Below are 18,948 nucleotides of genomic sequence, written 5' to 3'. Positions count from 1 at the left end.
ACCTTCGCCTTGACCTACTCTGTTTAAGACTTCTCTGTTTGAAATGCGTTGAACCCAAGATATTCTGAGCATTCTACGATACGACCACATCTCAAAGGCTTCTAATTTGTTCATCATGTTAACCTTCATGATCCAGGTTTCACATCCATTTAGTAATACAGGATACACATAACATTTTAGGAACTTGATTCTTAGTTGTAAGTTCAGCTGAGAGTTGCTCAGAATAGATCTAAGTTTCATAAATGCTCCTCTTGCAATTTCTATACGAGTTTTAATTTCTTCATCCGGATTTAGTGTCTCGTTTATCCAACATCCTAGGTATTTAAAATGGTTAACTTTTGTTATTGATTCATCATTGACAATTAGTTGCATAGGGCCGACGTCTTGTTTACTAACCACAAGTAACTTTGTCTTTGTTGCATTTATGTTAAGTCCGTTATTGGAGCATTCCCTAGTGACTCGATCTATAAGGAATTGAAGATCTTCGATATTTTCAGCCATGATCGCGGTGTCGTCTGTATATCTCATGTTGTTAATAGTTTCTCCCCCGATTCGAACTCCACATTGTCCTTCCAAGGCTTCATTAAAAATTATTTCTGAGTATACGTTAAACAAAGTTGGGGATAACACACAACCCTGTCTGACACCTCTTTGAATGCAAATTTTGTCTGTTTCTTTGCCGTCTACCAGAATAGAAGCTTCTTGATACCAATATAGATGTTGTAAAAGTCTCAGATCTTTATCGTCTATTCCAATCATTTCTAGATATTCAAACAACCTATTATGTTGAACTCTATCAAACGCCTTCTCAAAATCTATAAAGCAGACGTAAATTGGTTTCTGTACTTCCCATAATCGTTGAAGTAATGTTAACATTGAGAACAAAGCTTCCCTTGTTCCCAATCCTTCTCTGAAACCGAATTGTTTGTTTCCCATTGTCTCTTCACATTTCTGCTTGATTCTATTAAGAATTATCTTAAGAAGTAGCTTGAGAGAGTGGCTCATGAGACTAATTAGTCTAAAGTCTTTACATGATGATGTAATAGGCTTTTTTGGAGTGGAATAAATGTAGACTCTAACCATATCTGTGGCATCATGCCAGTCTCGTATATATGGTTATAAATGTTTGTTAGTTGTGAGACATTGTCGTCATCCAGAAGTTTGAGCCAGTCTGATGGTATTTGGTCAGGGCCTGGAGATTTCCCATTTTTGCTCTGTTTGATGGCTTTCTCTACTTCCGCTTTTAAAATACTAGGACCAGTATTCGCATACTTTGTGGTGTTAAGTGGTGGCCTCGTATCCAGGAAGAGCTCTTTTATATAGTTAGTCCATTCTTCCTTTTTTTCATCCAAGTCGAGAATTATTTTACCTTTGGAGTTTCTCATAAAGTGAGGAGTTCTTTTCCTTTGAGTGTAGGTAATTTCTTTAAGCTTTTTATGTATATTAAACTCGTCATGTTTTCTTTGTAGTTCTTCCATTTCACGACATCTTTGTTCCATCCAGTCCTCTTTTGCTCGCTTAACCTCGTATCTTATTTGTCGATATATCTCTATACCGAATCTCGTCTTTGTTTTTCCAATTTCTTCTTTGTTGAATAAGGTCTAGTATTTTATCGGTCATCCAATCCTTTTTCTTTATTGGTTCTTTTTCTGGTTTCAAAACTTCGTTTGCTATGGTGACCATGGCGGAATTCATGATATCTAGATTTTGACCGATATTTTCTTGTCCAGATCTTTCTAACTGTTTTTAATCTCACGATTTATCTTATTTCCGAACTCATCTGATATTACGGCATTTCTTAGGAGTCGAGTATTAGGTTTCTTCTGCGTTGTGGGGGCTTTTATTCTTTTTAGTTTTAGTTTGAATCCAGCACAGAGCAGATTATGGTTAGTTGCTGCGTCTGCACTTGGGTATGTTTTTGCAGATGTAATACTGTTTCTAAACCTTCTATTAATGATAATGTAGTCAATTTGATTTCTGACTATCTTTCCCTCTTGATCAGCTGGAGATTTCCAGGTATATAGTCGTCTTTTAGGTTGCTGAAACAAAGTATTTGCTATAATGCATTTCTCTTCTTGGCAGAACTGTATTAGTCTTTGCCCTCTTTCGTTCCTTTCTCCAAGTCCATACTTTCCGGTTATATCTTGTGTAATTTCGGCACCAACTTTTGAGTTGAAGTCTCCCATAATAATTGTAGCTTCATGTTTTTTGTGCTCCGGAGAATTTGTTTAATTTGGCTGTAGAATTGCTCAATTTCTTCATCTGGTTTGTCAGCTGTTGGAGCATAGACTTCTATTATATTAATATTCAGTAGTTTATTTTGCAGCTGAATAATCATGATACGATCATTGAAAGGGACGAAATTTCGGATACAGTTACGAATTTCTTCTCTGACAATGATTGCGACTCCGTTACGTCTGGGTCCTTCTGCCTTTCCCGAGTGGTATACAATGTATCCATTACTCTCAAATATGTTTGACCCTAGCCATTTCGTCTCGCATATACCTAGTATAGGAATGTCTAGTCTGGCCATTTCTAGCTGAATATTTTGTAATTTCGCACCTTCAAACATAGTTGTTACTGACCTTCTACCTTCTCTCAAAATACACTTTCTTTTACCTCTACCTTCCTCTGATCTTACCACATGGCCTGCCCATCTTATCTTAGCTTTTGTGTCAGACGATATTTTCAGGACCATACACTCCACAGTGATTAATTCAGCTTTGCGGCGCCTTCTCCACTCTCCTGTGAATTCATCTCTTTGAGGACCAAATATCATTCTGAGAACCATTCTTTCAAATACCAGCAGCTTATTTATTTCCCGCTGATGTAGAGTCCGTGTTTCACTTCCTTATGTAACAATAGGGCAAATAAATGGCCTGTACAGTCTTAATTTAGATTGTCTTTTTAGCGGCTTAGATCTTAATAATGATGATAGGGAGTATAATGCTGTATTCCACGCAGCTATCCTTGATGAGACCTCTTTTTTGTGGTTGTCATCTGCGATTACCGCCCCTAGATATTGAAATTCTTTTGCTATTTCGAAGTTGTGGTGATTAATAGTTATATTCTGTCTGACTCTTATTATTGGATTTTTGTTACTAGCATGTATTTCGTCTTTTCTTCATTTATTCGAAGACCCAGATTATCTGTTCCTTCACCAAGTTGTAAAAATACCTCTCTCACATCTCTTGTAAAATAGCGACTGCACTTAGATCATCAGCAAAGGCCAAAAATAGTTTTGATCCTGGATTCGCAAATCCACCTGTCAGCCCAGATGGTATTTTACTTATACCTATTTTAAGGAAAAATTGAATAGCAACAGTAATAAGGGGTCTCCTTGTGCAAGTCCTGATGTTACATTTAGACTTTTATATTTAGTAGTTGAAAGACTGATTCCTTGATTCACTTCCTTGATTCTTTTATATTAGTCGTCAGTAATTTATGGTCCAGAAAGCCACTGCGCATCCGCTAGGAAAAATATTCCGATTCGGATTTTTTTGCACAATCTTACTTAAAAAGGACACCTTTGACCAAATTTGCATGTTGCAGGACTAAAAGTGGGTCAAAAATTTTTTACACGTTTTTTTTGTTTTTTCTCTTCTTGCATGAAACAAAGTTTTTAGGTTTTATGGATCATTCCAAACAGAAAAGGTCTTTAGTGACTTTTCTCTAAAGTTGATAGTTTTCGACATATAAGCGATTAAAAATTGAAAAACTGCGAAATCGGTCATTTTTAACCTTCAAAAACTATGTGAAAAACTAAAAATTTGAATGCTGCCAAGGTAGGTAGATCTTTAAACATCGATTGATGAAATCCTGAAGAGTTTTTTGCAATACAATATTCAAAATTCCTTTGTTTTTTTATTGCTAATCAAGCGTGCGCGACACTATTTTCCACCGTTGCATGTGTATACAGTATGGTGCAAATGAAAGGAATAAATTCGTTATTTCGTAAATCGGCGACTTTAAGGAAAAATCCCGAAACAGGTAGGTTTTTATTTTTAACTTATGATATTGTGGCATATATGGTATACTAGTGACGTCATACATCTGGGCGGGATGACGTAATCGATGATTTTTTTAAATGAGAATAGGTCCTAGCTCATTTGAAAGGTTCTTCAATTCTCTATTCAGTAATATAAACATTTTACATAATTATTTATACAGGGTGTCCAAAAATTTTTTATTAAATTAAATTATTTGCCAAAAAAGAAGTAGAAGGACACCCTGTATAAATAATGATATAAATGTTTATATGCATTACTGAAAAGAGAATTGAAGAACCTTTCAAATGAGCTAGCACACGACCCCTATTCTCATTTAAAAAAAATCATCGATTACGTCATCACGCCCAGATGGATGACGTCACTAGTATACCATATATGCCACGTTATCATAACTTAAAAATAAAAATCTACTTGTTTCGGGATTTTTCGTTAAAATCGCCAGTTTACGAAATAACGAATTTATTCCTTTCATTTGCACCATACTGTCGGTATAAAATAGTGTCGCGCACGCTTGATTATCAATTAAAAAACAAAGAAGTTTTGAATATTTTATTGCAAAAAACTCTTCGGGATTTCATCAGTCGATGTTTAAAGAATATCTACCTACCTTGGCAACATTCAAATTTTCAGTTTTTCACATAGTTTTTGAGGGTTAAAAATGGCCGATTTCGCAATTTTTCAATTTTTAATCGCTTACAAGTCAAAAACTATCAACTTTAGAGAAATGTCACTAAAAACCTTTTCTATTTGGAATGATCCAAAAACCCTAAAAAAGCTTTGTTCCATCTAAAAAAAATAATTTTAGGTAAAAAAAAAAAAACTTTAAAAAATTTTTGACCCAGTTTTGGTCCTGGAAACATGCAAATTTGTTAAAAGGAGTCCTTTTTGAGTAAGATTGTGGAAAAAATCCGAATCGGAATATTTTTCCTAGCGGATGCGCAGTGGCTTTCTGGACTATTAAGACATTTTGAAACGCAAAAATTAAAAGTAACTCAGGTACATTTATTGAGAACCACAAATAATCCCTCAAATGTGGCTCGCGAGCCACACTTTGGCCAGCCCTGTAATAGTCCCTATAATAGCACATAGTTTTATGTGCTATTTGATTAAAAACTTTTAACGCGAAGTAAAAACTCACTGGTGTAGTTGGTATAAAATTTAATTAAGAATTAAAATTTTAAAAATCAAAAAGGATTAAATTCATTGTTCAGAACGAACGTTTTCTGACTTATCAGTCCATCATCAGTGAACCTAAAAGCATGTTTAGCATGAACCTAAAAATTTGTGCCGTGTTTTTTTAAATAAAACTCATCAAGATAGTTTGTGTTTGCATACCAAATATAGACAAAAGTTAAGTGTGTATTAAGAACTCAAAACAAAAACATACTACTACTATCGGTTTACAGCGTTCGCCGACGCCTTCCGACTCCTAAACGCCATTCTTCTCTGTTTAACCATAGACCTGGAGGGATTTCTCTTTCCTCTAGTCCTTTTTCAATTCCCTCCCTCCAGCTTCTTCTCGGCCTTCCTCTTTTTCTTCTCCCTTGTGGTGTCCATGCCAAAATCTGTTTAGAGATCCTGTCATCTGGCATTCTCTGTACATGGCCGTACCATACCAGTTGTTTTGTTTTTATGTCATCAATTATTGTATGTGTTACTCCCATCATTTCTCGTATTCTCTCGTTCGGTATCCGATCTCTTCTTGATTTGCCTGCTGCTCTTCTCCAGAAGTCAATTTCTGTTACTAGTAACATTTTCTGCGCTTTTTGTTTCAGTGGCCAAACTTCACTGCCATAATATGTGATTATACTTTTAAGTATGCTATTGTATATAAGCTGTTTGTTCGCTTTAGATATTGTCTGGTCCCACAGAATGTCGTTCATGATGATATGGCTTTTCTACCCTGTATATTTCTGTCTTTTATAGCAGCATCGAGTGTTCCATCTTGAGTTATCTTCATGCCCAGGTATTTGTATTCATCGCAGTGTTTAATTTCTACCCCATCGTCTAATGTAATGGACTGCTTTGTTCCTCCAATACACATGGCTTCAGTTTTCTTAATGTTGACTTCGAGGCCCCATTTGTTATATTCTTCTATTAGCTTCCGCGTCATGTAACTTAAGTAGTCATGATCTTGAGCAATCAGAATTTGGTCATCAGCGAAACATAAAGTGTATAGTGTTGTGTCGTCATTGAGAGGGATTCCCATGCCATCACATTTTCTTTTCCACAGCTTGAGTGCTTGTTCCAGATAAATTTTAGAAAGGGTAGGCGAAATACAATAACCCTGCTTCAATCCTTTCGTGACCTTAAATCCCTCAGACATCCTTGATCCAGTTTTAATTTTTGCAGTCGTTCCATTATACAGACTTTGGACTGCTTTGATAAGACCGTGTTTAATGTTAGTTTGATGTAGGGTTGACCATAGTTTGCTGAGGGGCACAATGTCATATGCTTTTTGTATGTCTACGTATACCAGGTGAACTTCTTTACTGACTGCTGTTTTTTTCTCAATAACTTGCGTAATAGAGTACAGGTGGTCTACTGTGGACCGCCCAGCTCTAAAGCCAGCTTGCTCCTCTGCTTCGTAATCTCTATAGTCATTTTCTATTTTGTTCTTAATAAGGTTCCCATACATCCTACTTATTGTGCTGTTTACCGAAATTCCTCTGTAATTTTCACATTGATCCTTGCTACCCTTTTTGTGGATTGTTGACATGATAGATAATTTCCATTCTTTTGGTAATTCCGCACCATTTAAGCAATCTTAGAAGAGTTTTCTTAGCTGTTCTTGAAGTTTGTCTGTGCCGGCTTTCACTAATTCTGCAGGAATGTCACCAGGACCAGGGGATTTTCCATTTTTCAGGGATTTGGTTATATCTTCCATCTCTGATTCACTTATTTGTAAAGGTGATGAATTTATATGTATACCTATCGTGTTGTCTTCTATGTTAACAAATTCTGGTCTTTGTTCTGTTAGTAATTTTTTGAAATATTCTTCCCATTTTTCCGATGCTATTGGTGATATAACGTCTTTTTTCCTATTAGTTCTCATATTTTTAATTAATCTCCAACTCTCTGTGCTTCTTCTACCTCCTATGTAAGTGTTGATTTTTTGGCAGTTCTTCTCCCATGATTCGTTCTTTTTTTGAGTTATCTTCTTTCTTACTTTGGCTTGGGCTTCTTTGTAAATTATTTTATCGTTGTCTCTTTTTGTTGATAGGAACGTTTGGTATTTCCGACGTTTATCTGTAATTTCTTTTTCTACTTCTTCATCCCACCAGTATGGCTTTATTCCTTTATGGTTTTCGTCACATTTCCCCAGTGCTTCTTCTGCTGCCAAATGAATGGAATTTTTGATGTGTTCGTAGTGTTCTTCGGTATTTTCAAAGCTACCACTTTCTAATTTTTCGTCTAAACGTTTTTTATACAATAGCTTTACACTCTCATGGTTTAGACTGTATAGGGTGAGGCAGGTAACTGGCCTATTAGAAATATCTCGAGAACTAAAGGCAACAGAATCATGAAAATTGGAATAAAGGGGTTTTGAGGGATGATCTATTAAATGCAAGTATTTTCATCTCTTTGCAACTTCCGGTTATACCGGAAGTTGCTTATAACTTGGGTTTTTTAAATAGGACACCCTGTATATTTTTACATTTTTGGATTCTCCTTAATATCTTCTTTCCTGTAATATTATACAGGGTATTGTAAAAGATATTTACGTTTTTTTATTAATTTCGTAGCAATATTCACACCCTGTAGAATTGTAATAATTTGACATTAAAAACTCTGCTTACGTTCAAGTGATTTTTAATAAGGTTCCCATACATCCTACTTATTGTGCTGTTTACCGCAATTCCTCTGTAATTTTCACATTGATCCTTGCTACCCTTTTTGTGGATTGTTGACATGATAGATAATTTCCATTCTTTTGGTAATTCCGCACCATTTAAGCAATCTTAGAAGAGTTTTCTTAGCTGTTCTTGAAGTTTGTCTGTGCCGGCTTTCACTAATTCTGCAGGAATGTCACCAGGACCAGGGGATTTTCCATTTTTCAGGGATTTGGTTATATCTTCCATCTCTGATTCACTTATTTGTAAAGGTGATGAATTTATATGTATACCTATCGTGTTGTCTTCTATGTTAACAAATTCTGGTCTTTGTTCTGTTAGTAATTTTTTGAAATATTCTTCCCATTTTTCCGATGCTATTGGTGATATAACGTCTTTTTTCCTATTAGTTCTCATATTTTTAATTAATCTCCAACTCTCTGTGCTTCTTCTACCTCCTATATAAGTGTTGATTTTTTGGCAGTTCTTCTCCCATGATTCGTTCTTTTTTTGAGTTATCTTCTTTCTTACTTTGGCTTGGGCTTCTTTGTAAATTATTTTATCGTTGTCTCTTTTTGTTGATAGGAACGTTTGGTATTTCCGACGTTTATCTGTAATTTCTTTTTCTACTTCTTCATCCCACCAGTATGGCTTTATTCCTTTATGGTTTTCGTCACATTTCCCCAGTGCTTCTTCTGCTGCCAAATGAATGGAATTTTTGATGTGTTCGTAGTGTTCTTCGGTATTTTCAAAGCTACCACTTTCTAATTTTTCGTCTAAACGTTTTTTATACAATAGCTTTACACTCTCATGGTTTAGACTGTATAGGGTGAGGCAGGTAACTGGCCTATTAGAAATATCTCGAGAACTAAAGGCAACAGAATCATGAAAATTGGAATAAAGGGGTTTTGAGGGATGATCTATTAAATGCAAGTATTTTCATCTCTTTGCAACTTCCGGTTATACCGGAAGTTGCTTATAACTTGGGTTTTTTAAATAGGACACCCTGTATATTTTTACATTTTTGGATTCTCCTTAATATCTTCTTTCCTGTAATATTATACAGGGTATTGTAAAAGATATTTACGTTTTTTTATTAATTTCGTAGCAATATTCACACCCTGTAGAATTGTAATAATTTGACATTAAAAACTCTGCTTACGTTCAAGTGATTTTTAATATAGTCTATTATTGTTAAGAATTATTAGTATAGCTAATTTTGAAATTTTAGTATACAGGGTTGGTCGAAACTCGGAATGAATATTTTCTGAGTTTTCTTAAATAGAACACCCTGTATTTTATTATTGTAATGAAATTATATTTTATAGTACTTTTTTATTTTATAAGTATTCCCTATACCTAACTGCTTTAATTTGTGAGTTATGGGTGATTCAAGCTAAACATTAATTGCAACAAAAAATACGTAATATTTTATTAGGTTGGCCGTGAAAATATTCAATCACAAATAATTTTTCAGAAATAAATACATATTAATCCAGACTGATCCTTAAAATTACCAATAATGGTTTAGCTATCAAAATACCTACGTAGTTAAGATTGTTGGTGCGACTAACAATTAAGTACAAATTAAAGCAGTTAGGTATAGGGAATGCTTAAGAAATAAAAAAGTACCATAAAATACAGGGTGTTCCATTTAAAATAACTCAGAAAATACTCATTCCGAGTTTCGACCAACCCTGTATACTAAAATTAAAAATTTAGCTATACTAATGATTCTTAACAATAGTACACTATATTAAAAATCATTTGAACGTAAGTAGAGTTTTAGTTGTCAAACTACTACAATTCTACAGGGTGTCAATATTGCTACGAAATTAATAAAAAAACGTAATTATCTTTTAAAATACCCTGTATAACATTACAAATCCTCATATTTTAAGAAAGAAGACATCGAAGAGAATCCAAAAATGTAAAAATATGCAGGGTGTCCCATTAAAAAAAACGAAGTTATAACCGGAAGTTGCAAAGAGATGAAAATATTTTCATTTAATAGATCATCCTTCAAAACCCTTGTATTCCAATTTTCATGATTCTGTTACCTTTAGTTCTCGAGATATTTCTAATAGGCCAGTTATCTGCCTCACCCTGTATAGATTGTACCGTACTTGTTTTATTAACTGATTTGACTCGATGTGCTCTTTTTCTTTTTCATATCTGTTTGGGAGTACCGCTTTAACTTTTAGCATATGATGATCGGTGCCACATGATGGCCCTCTGGCTGCTCGCACATCTTGTATTTTAATTGTAGTTCTCTGTCTAACAACGCTATAATCTATTATAGATTTCAGATTTCTGGTCTGCTGTATCCAGGTGTACTTATGTATATCACGGTGTTCATAAAATCCATTTAATATTTTTAAGTTATTTTGTGTGCATGTTGATATTAATCTGGTTCCATTATCGTTTCTGGTATTTTCACCGTGTGATCCTACCACTTTGTTGTTAAATTCCCGTCCAACTCTGCTATTGAAGTCTCCTAGAAGTATGATCTCTCTAGATGTTCCTACTTTTATAATTTCATCGTTCAGTTGTTCGAAGAATTCATCTTTATTGTTGATCAATGCGTCCTAATTAACGCCATATACTCCTAGTATGGCTATTCTGCTTACTTTTATCGTGATGTTCATTTTTATAAACCTCTGATTAATTGTTTCCCAGGAGGTAATATATCTTTTTAAAGTTTTGCGAATGACAATAGCAACTCCTTGTTGTGCTCTTTGGTCTTTAGTTACTCCACTATAGAACATGTCATAATGACCCCACTTTTCGGAACCACTACCCTTCTTTTTAGTTTCCGTAAGCACCGCGATATCTATCTCTGCATTTTTGAGTTCTGACATGATTTCTGGTGTTTTTCGGGAGATACCTTGCACATTCCATGTACAAAAATTCATTAACCGTTTTCTTTGCAGTTTTCGTCTATTGTGGTTCCAATCTTGTGCTCCGAGGCTTTGGTTAGGCTTTTTAACATTGTACGTGTTTTATAAGTACCTAGGAGTTAGCTCGGTGCCTTAACCCCCAACCTGGAGGGCCAGGGATTTTACATCGGAGTATCCTTCTCCTATGCGCGTTGCTTCCACTACAGCTAGAGACAACTACAACAACAACATAAGCTTTATAAAAAGAAGTCTACCTGCATCTGACGGTGAACTCCGGTGTGGGTAGACTTATCGTTTTGTGAGAGCTGATATCAGCGAACGTAAAAAAGGTATTTATTTATTATTATTATTATTTACGACTTTTTCGCTTCACAAATTGAAAGTTTTATTTAATGTTTTTATTTATTTAATTTATCATCATCCATCAATTAACATTAGTCAAATAACTAATAGGAGACGGTCCTGTGCTGTAAACTGTAAGACGTGTTTCAACGTAGCTCCGAAATTAAACCCAATTTGGGAGGTTTCGAGCGCCCAAAAATTATCAAAATAGTGCTTCAGTGACAATATAGTGCCTACACTACTGACGGAGAGAAAGTAAAAATTCAAAATTGAATATTAGCAAAAATCACGATTATTCACATTTAATTGCCTTGAGAAGAAATCTAGTTTCCGAGGGAACGACCCGAACAAGATTTTTTATCGCGGGGCAATTAAGATATCGTTCTACTTTTTGTTTTACATTTTACTTTTAATTTGCTAAACGCTGATAATTAGGTACAAATAAAATAGGTCCGTACTAAGGAGCTATCGTCTACAATTAAATATGGGAGACGACAGAGAACAAAATTTTAATAAAATTATGAAAATGTTGAAAAGCCTCGTAATCTAAATTCGGGAAATAAAACAAGAAAATTCCAAACAGATACTGAACTAATTGAAATGAATAGAACTTTAACTGAAGAAAACGGTAGAATGATAAAAGACATAAAACTGCTTGCAGCAAAAGTAAAAAAGAATGAAAGAGACAAAAAGAGAAAAAAATATTGTCATTAGAGGTATAGAAACAGACACAGTCGGTAATAAATGTTTAAAAGAACAAGCCAAAAGTATTACGTCAGAGTTGCTATAACTGCAAGTGGACCTGAAAGAAGTATATATAGCATAGGGAAAAACAAATGCATCATAGAATTAGAATCATTTGGAGACAAACTGAGAGTAATGGAAGCCAAAAAGAAATTGAAGAACCATCCACATAAGAGAAGATACATTGATCACGACCTCACTAAAAAAGAACTAGAAACACAATCTATTGTGTAGAATGAACGATAGTAGACAAATAAAACGCCTATGGGAGGCAAAAGTACAAAATAAGAGAGGAAAAAGAAGAACAAAGAAAACCTGGAACAATGAAGTGGTAAAAATTCAGAAGAAGAGAAATACAACTTGGACTGAAGCGAAACGAAGGCTAAGAATAAGCAAGAGTAGAGACGATTTTTATACTATATAGATGCATGAAATATATTTTTTAAACACCTTACACCGTTAGGTAGAAAGGTTTAGATTATATATAAAATAACTAATAATGCAGGATAGCAGTGGCTAGCAGTAGTAAATAATAATTTAATACATCAAATGACATTTCAAACATACAAATTTATACACAACAACAAATAACAATGCAGGATAGCAGTGGCGGCCCGTTAAATAATTTGATACATCAAAATGAAATTTCAAACATACAAAATTATACACAACAACAAATAACACAATTCTTTCCTCCATCAAATTTATCACAAACTAGTTATTCACCACAAGGAAACACAACTACAGAAAGAATGGAAGATAATGGACATACAAGCGAGGAGGAAATATTGGCAGAAAATGAATTCGAAATTGTTAAAAGTAAAAGGAAGAGATATAGTCCACAATACAAATGCGACACGACAAAAAATAACAAAAACAGGTCCAACAAAAAGCAATAAATATAGTCCATTGGGTAATGTAGATGAAGAGGAAAACTTGCAACAATCATCTTAAGACAGAACTAATAAGACCAGCGTAAAAATTCCACCTTTTATACTACACGCAATAACAAATAAATCTCAAGAGCTATTTAAATTCATAAGTATACTTCGAAATTTACATACAAACTTTTAAAAGGAGACAAACTGAAAATTTAAGTAACAACAAGTGAGGATTACAAAGTTCTCAGAAAAGCGTTTGAACAAAAAAGGATAGTGTCCCATACTTTTGTACTCCCTGAAGAGAAATCCTTTAGGGTCGTTTTAAGAAATATCCACCACAGTATTCCAATTCAGGAATTTCAAAAAGCCCTTGCAAACGAAGGACTTACAGCAACAAAAATAATGAATGTTCATAACAGGGAAAATAAGTAACCCAAAAATCTAGTCTTTATCGATCTGAAACGTAATCAAAACAACAAAGACATCTTTGGAATAACAAAATTACTACATGCTGTAGTACGCTTCGAAGCACCACATAAAATCCCATATAATACAGTGTAAACGTTGCCAAAACTAAGGTCACTCAAGAAATCAATGCACATTACCGCGCAGATGTGTTAAATGTGCTGGAAATCATGATAACCGGAATTGCGAAAAACATCGAAATGATGGAAAACCAGCAAAATGTACCTCATGTGGAGGTGCTCATCCATCCAATTATAAAAAATTCCAGGCTTATTTAGAGGTACAAGCTCGAGATACTCAAATAGAAATGTGAAATTATTACAAACAAACAATACCTCTCAAATGCCCGTCCCAATCAGCAACACCAGCCAAAATGAAAACACGCACCAAACAACTAACCGCACATCCTGATGCAGAAAGAAATCCCAGAGGTGGAGCAGCAATCATAATTAGAAATATTCTAAAATACTTTCAACTACTGAAAACCGAAAAATACTTCCTGCAAGCAGCCTCAATTTGTATAGAAGACAATTTTGGCCCACTATGCTTTTTAGCAGTTTTTTGTCCGCCAAATTATCAACCTAACAAGAACGGATTTAAAATACTTTTTAAATCATTAGGTCCCAGGTTCTTAGCGGGTGGGGACTACCCGAAACACAAGAGCTGGGGCTCAAGATTATCCCCCACCCGGGAAGAGGTAGAATCCTATATGATGTGGTGAGAGAAATGAAACTACAATATCTCTCGACCTACAAACCAACTTATTGGCCAACCGATCGAAATAGACTGCCCGATCTGCTTGACTTCTTTATATACAAAGAAATAACAAAAGGATACCTGCACAGAGAACCTAATGAAGACCTGTCCTCAGATCATTCACCAATTATTGCAGCAATAATGACAAATCCGTCAGAAAAATGTCCACCTCCAAGACTAACGAACCAAACAATAGACTGGAACATTTTCAAAGAATTTGACAAATAGACCTAAAAATCCCACTAAAACAACCACAAGATATAGAAAAAGCAATAGAGACACTAACAAAACAAATACACGAAGCTGTATGCGAATCTACAAAACATAATTTTGAACGAACACAGTTCCATAAGGATTGTCCAACAATAATAAGAACAAAAATATTAGAAAAAGGAAAACTTCGTTAACAATGACAACAAACTCGTTCACCTCAAGACAAAAGAAAACTAAACAGAAGGTGTAGATAATTAAAAGAACTACTAAAACAACATAGTAACGCCAATTTCCAATATTACCTAGAAAATCTGACACCTAATTCAGACAAGCGATTACTCATTATGGAAGGCCACAAATAAGCTGAAGCGGTCACAAAACCAAATTCCCGCTATCAGAATAGAAGATTTAAAATGGTTAAAGACAGATCAGGAAAAAGCATCTATGAATATTTAGATAGTCCAAATCAAATAAATCTACCACCCAAATGGGCAACTCCTAATGAAGTAAAAGGTTTAATAAAAAACCTCAACAAAAAGAAGTCGTCTGGAAGCACGACGAGGAGGTTGGCCGAGGAATCATAATTGGAAAGGAATTGGTTACTTCTGTTAAAGATATTCCCGTGAGATTGATTAATGCCAATGACTACCCGGTAACCATCAAGAAGGAGACAAAAGTAGAAACTTGTATACCCGTGACGTCCATGATCCGTCAGACGACAACATCAGTTCCAACGACAAGTTCGACCAAATGGTTGCAGCTGCAGGCTAATCTCTAAATCAACTGGAGAAAAGAGAATTAAGGAAATTTCTTCGGCAATATCGTGACATATTCGTACCGAAAGGAGGAAAGACAGGAAGTACGACAGTTGTCAAACATAAAATTGACACTGGTACCGCTAGGCCAATTCGTCGTCAAACAGCTCTAAGATTATCACAGGCGAAGAGAGAGGAAGCTGAAAGGGTTGTTCGAGAAATGAAGAAAGACGGGGTGATAGAACCTTCTACGAGCCCATGGGTCTCTCCGGTAGTCCTGGTAAAGAAAAAGATGGAACTACGAGGTCCTGTGTGGACTACTGTTTGTTGAATAATGTTACCAAGAAATATAGTTATCGTTTGTCTCGGATCGACGACACGTTGGATACATTAAACGACTTAAGATCTGGATATTGGCAGGTAGAAATGGATTCAGTGGACAAGGAGAAGACGGCCTTCACTACAGGATCTGGATTATGGAAATTCAACGTTATGCCGTTTCGACTCTGTAATGCTCCTGCGGAATTTGAGAGGCCTATGGAAAATGTGTTGAGAGGGTTATCTTGGAAAACGTGCCTGGTGTATTTAGACGACATAATCGTTTTGGGTGAGACGTTTGAAGACCACCTGAAGAATTTAGAAGACGAATTTAATCGACTTAAAGCTGCCCAGTTAATGTTAATCGCCAAGAAATGCCAGTATTTTAAAGTAAAGTCAATTACTTAGGTCATATATTCAGCAAAGAAGGAGTGGCCGTGGATAAAGGAAAAATCGATTCCATTAAGGAATGGCCTAAACTAACTGATAAACATCAAGTGAGAAGTTTTCTGGGACTATGTACTCACTACCGGAGATTCATTCAGAAGTTTGCAGATATCGCTAAGCCATTAACGCGACTTACAGCGAAAGCGAGGGATTATTGCTGGGATGGAGACTGCCAAACGGCCTTTGAAACTTTAAAGATGCATTTAATTACAGCGCCAATACTAGGGTATCCACTGCCAGAAGGAGAGTTCCTCTTAGATACGGATGCAATAATGTGGGAATTGGAGGAGTGCTGTCTCAGATTCAAGGAGAACAGGAACGAGTTCTGGGATATTTTAGTAAAGTGTTTTCAAAACCTGAAAGAAATTACTGCGTCACGAGAAGAGAACTTCTAGCAGTAGTAACATCAGTGGAACACTTCTATCAATACCTCTATGGAAGAAAGTTTTTAATCCGAACCGACCATGCTACCCTTAAATGGTTAATGCAGTTTAAGAATCTAGAGGGTCAGATAGCCAGATGGATTGAACGTCTTCAAGAATATGATTTCAAGATCGAGCATCGGGTCGGAGTTAGCCACAGGAACGCTGATTCTCTATCTAGAAGGCCGTGCCCAGAAGAGTGTTCCCATTGCAACAAAACAGAGCCAAAGGAAGCAGCAGTACTAAGAACAACAGTGGTCAACGACGAGTGGACGCCTACCAAAATCAAGGAAGAACAAGAAAAAGATCCAGTTCTACGGAAGATTCAAAAATGGAAAGAAGAAAATCGTCGAACATCTTGCCAAGATATATCAAGCCTAGGCTCAGCAGTTAAGACGTATTGGGCCCAGTGGGACTCATTTATCTTGGAAGACAGCTTGCTTAAACGAGTAATGGAAAATGATATTGGTTCAGCGAGGAAAACACAGTTGGTGATTCCAAAGAGCAGAGTAGCCGAAGTACTTCGTCAGTTACACGACAGTCCACCAGGAGGGCATTTTGGTGTAAAGAAAACCCTTCAGAGAATTCGGGAACGATTTCATTGGATGAATAGTTTCGACGATGTGAAGGAAAGGTGTAAGAAATGTACTACCTGTGCTACAAGTAACGGACCTTACCGGAAAAGAAAGGCTCCTATGAGACAGTACAATGTTGGAAGTCCGTTTGAAAGAATAGCTTTGGATATTGCCGGGCCATTTCCAGAAAGTGAAAATGGATGCAAATACATGTTGGTCGTAATGGATTACTTCACGAAATGGGTTGAGATCTACGCAATTCTAGACCAGAAGGCCGCCACTATTGCAGATGTGTTAATCAAAGACTGCATCAGCCGATTTGGAGTGCCTCTGGAGATCCATAGTGACCAAGGAAGGAACTTTGAGAGCGACCTATTTCAGGGAATCTGTGATAAACTAGGCATGAAGAAAACAAGAACCACGGCCTATCACCCGCAATTGGATGGAATGGTGGAGCGTATGAATAAGACAGTCGGCAAGTATTTGACAAATATGGTGTCCAATCATCAGCGAGACTGGGACCAGTACCTTCCTTTCTTCGCAATGGCCTATATAACTGCTGTTAATGAATCGGGACAAACACCAGCGGAGACATTTGGAATTATAACGGGACAAACACCAGCATTACCAGCAAAAGTCCTATTTGGACGCGAGATGCGTCTACCCTGTGATTTAGAGTTTGGATGTCGACCTGAAGAAGATGTGGCGGGTGAGGTTTATGTAAATGAATTGGACGATATACACGAGTTGGTCCGTTCCCATCTTCAGATCGCTAGCGACTGAATGACGAAACGATACGATACCCAAGCCGAGAAGGGATGTTTCAAGAAAAACGACAAAGTCTAGCTTTATAATCCAAATAAACGAACATGTTGTTCTCCCAAGTTGCAGCAGTTCTGGGAAGGCCCGTACCCCATTGTCAAGAAGATTAATGACGTTATCTACCGAATAAGCAAGATTCCTAGGGGAAAGCCGATGATAGTCCACCATAACCGGTTGGCACCGTACGAGGGAGATCATGACGTAGATGAAGAAGTGGAAGTAAACCAAGTGCGAGAAGTATCCGACCTCACGTTTAAGGAGTTCATGGGGGCCTATGGAGGTACCGGTAGAGCGAGACATGGTGTTACCACTGAGGAAAAGCGAGATCTACTCGCACTTCCTGATGACTATTTACTAACCCATACCATTCCGGCCAGTATCCGAGACGCACGAGGGTTGGCATCCGCCTTTCGAAGGAAGTTTGGTCGAGTTGCAGAACTTCAATGCCAACTGCCAGCTCCTGGCAAAGCATTGAAACTCCAAGATGCATCACGTTACCTATTCTATGTGGTCACAAAAGACACTGTCCACGACCAACCTACCTACCAAGATGTATGGGATGCATTAATTCAATTAAGAGAGCACGTGTTGGAGTCCGAAGGGCAAAAGTTAGCCATGCCAAAGTTAGAATGCCTCTAATTAGACTGGAGAGTTATCCGAAATATGGTAGAAGAAATTTTTCAAGACACCGACGTCCAGGTGTTAGTCTGTTGCAATCCGCATAGTTACTGGTGCGGAGCGAAGACCGTCCCCTGCCACTTTTATACAACTGGGAGTTGTAAAACAGGGTCCGTTTGCCGATGCCAGCATTCAGTTCGAGTTCCGACAAGATTACAGGAGGAACCATCTCTTAAGGAGGGGGCAATGTCATGGTCCCAGGCCGGCCCTGTCAATTCCAGCTGCTTCTGGCGGCGAACTGTCTGAGACCCTTTCTGTGGGCGAGAGAAACTTGTTTAAAATCGGCGTATCTAGAAAGCCATCGATAAACCTTTTTTTATTGCTTTGTAAATAATATTTACCTTTCGATGTTTCTGGATCAGTAGACTAATTGTACATAACTATATAAATAGACATTTTTGGAATTAGAGTTTAGTTGTGAATTTGAAAACGTCGCGTCGGTGTATTTTGATACGTAACGGACGCGGTATATTTTTGAATTTGTAATTAGATAAATTAGATTTAGTGTAATAAATAAATTATATATCGTAGTTTGTAAAATAAAAGATATAAATTCGGTGTTTTTATTTGTTTAGTTTTAATTTAATAGAAGTAAATAAAGACAACTGAAATTAAACATTAGTGCCTAAAAGATCATAGAAAAGTCAAGTCAGTTTTGTAACATTATAATCAAAGTAATAGAAACCCTCGGATTCTGTAACCTTAAGTAATATTGAAATATCATTGTTGTTATTATTTAAAGGTGTATATATTACGGGCAATAACGTAAATCCGGCCAATAACGTTA

The 18,948-nt window shown here is 36.3% G+C and overlaps 1 protein-coding gene across 1 annotated transcript in view; it reads right to left on the bottom strand.

Moving 5' to 3' along the window:
• LOC114342090 (uncharacterized) overlaps positions 1 to 18,948 on the bottom strand; it is a 117,755-nt gene that overhangs the window by 1,322 nt on the left and 97,485 nt on the right. The window lies entirely within an intron of this gene.

Source organism: Diabrotica virgifera, chromosome 4, assembly GCF_917563875.1.
Source record: "Diabrotica virgifera virgifera chromosome 4, PGI_DIABVI_V3a".
In the NCBI taxonomy this organism is placed as follows: Eukaryota; Metazoa; Arthropoda; class Insecta; order Coleoptera; family Chrysomelidae; genus Diabrotica; species Diabrotica virgifera.
Note: the sequence above shows the minus strand (reverse complement) of the source record. Positions and strands in the feature narration are given on the sequence as shown.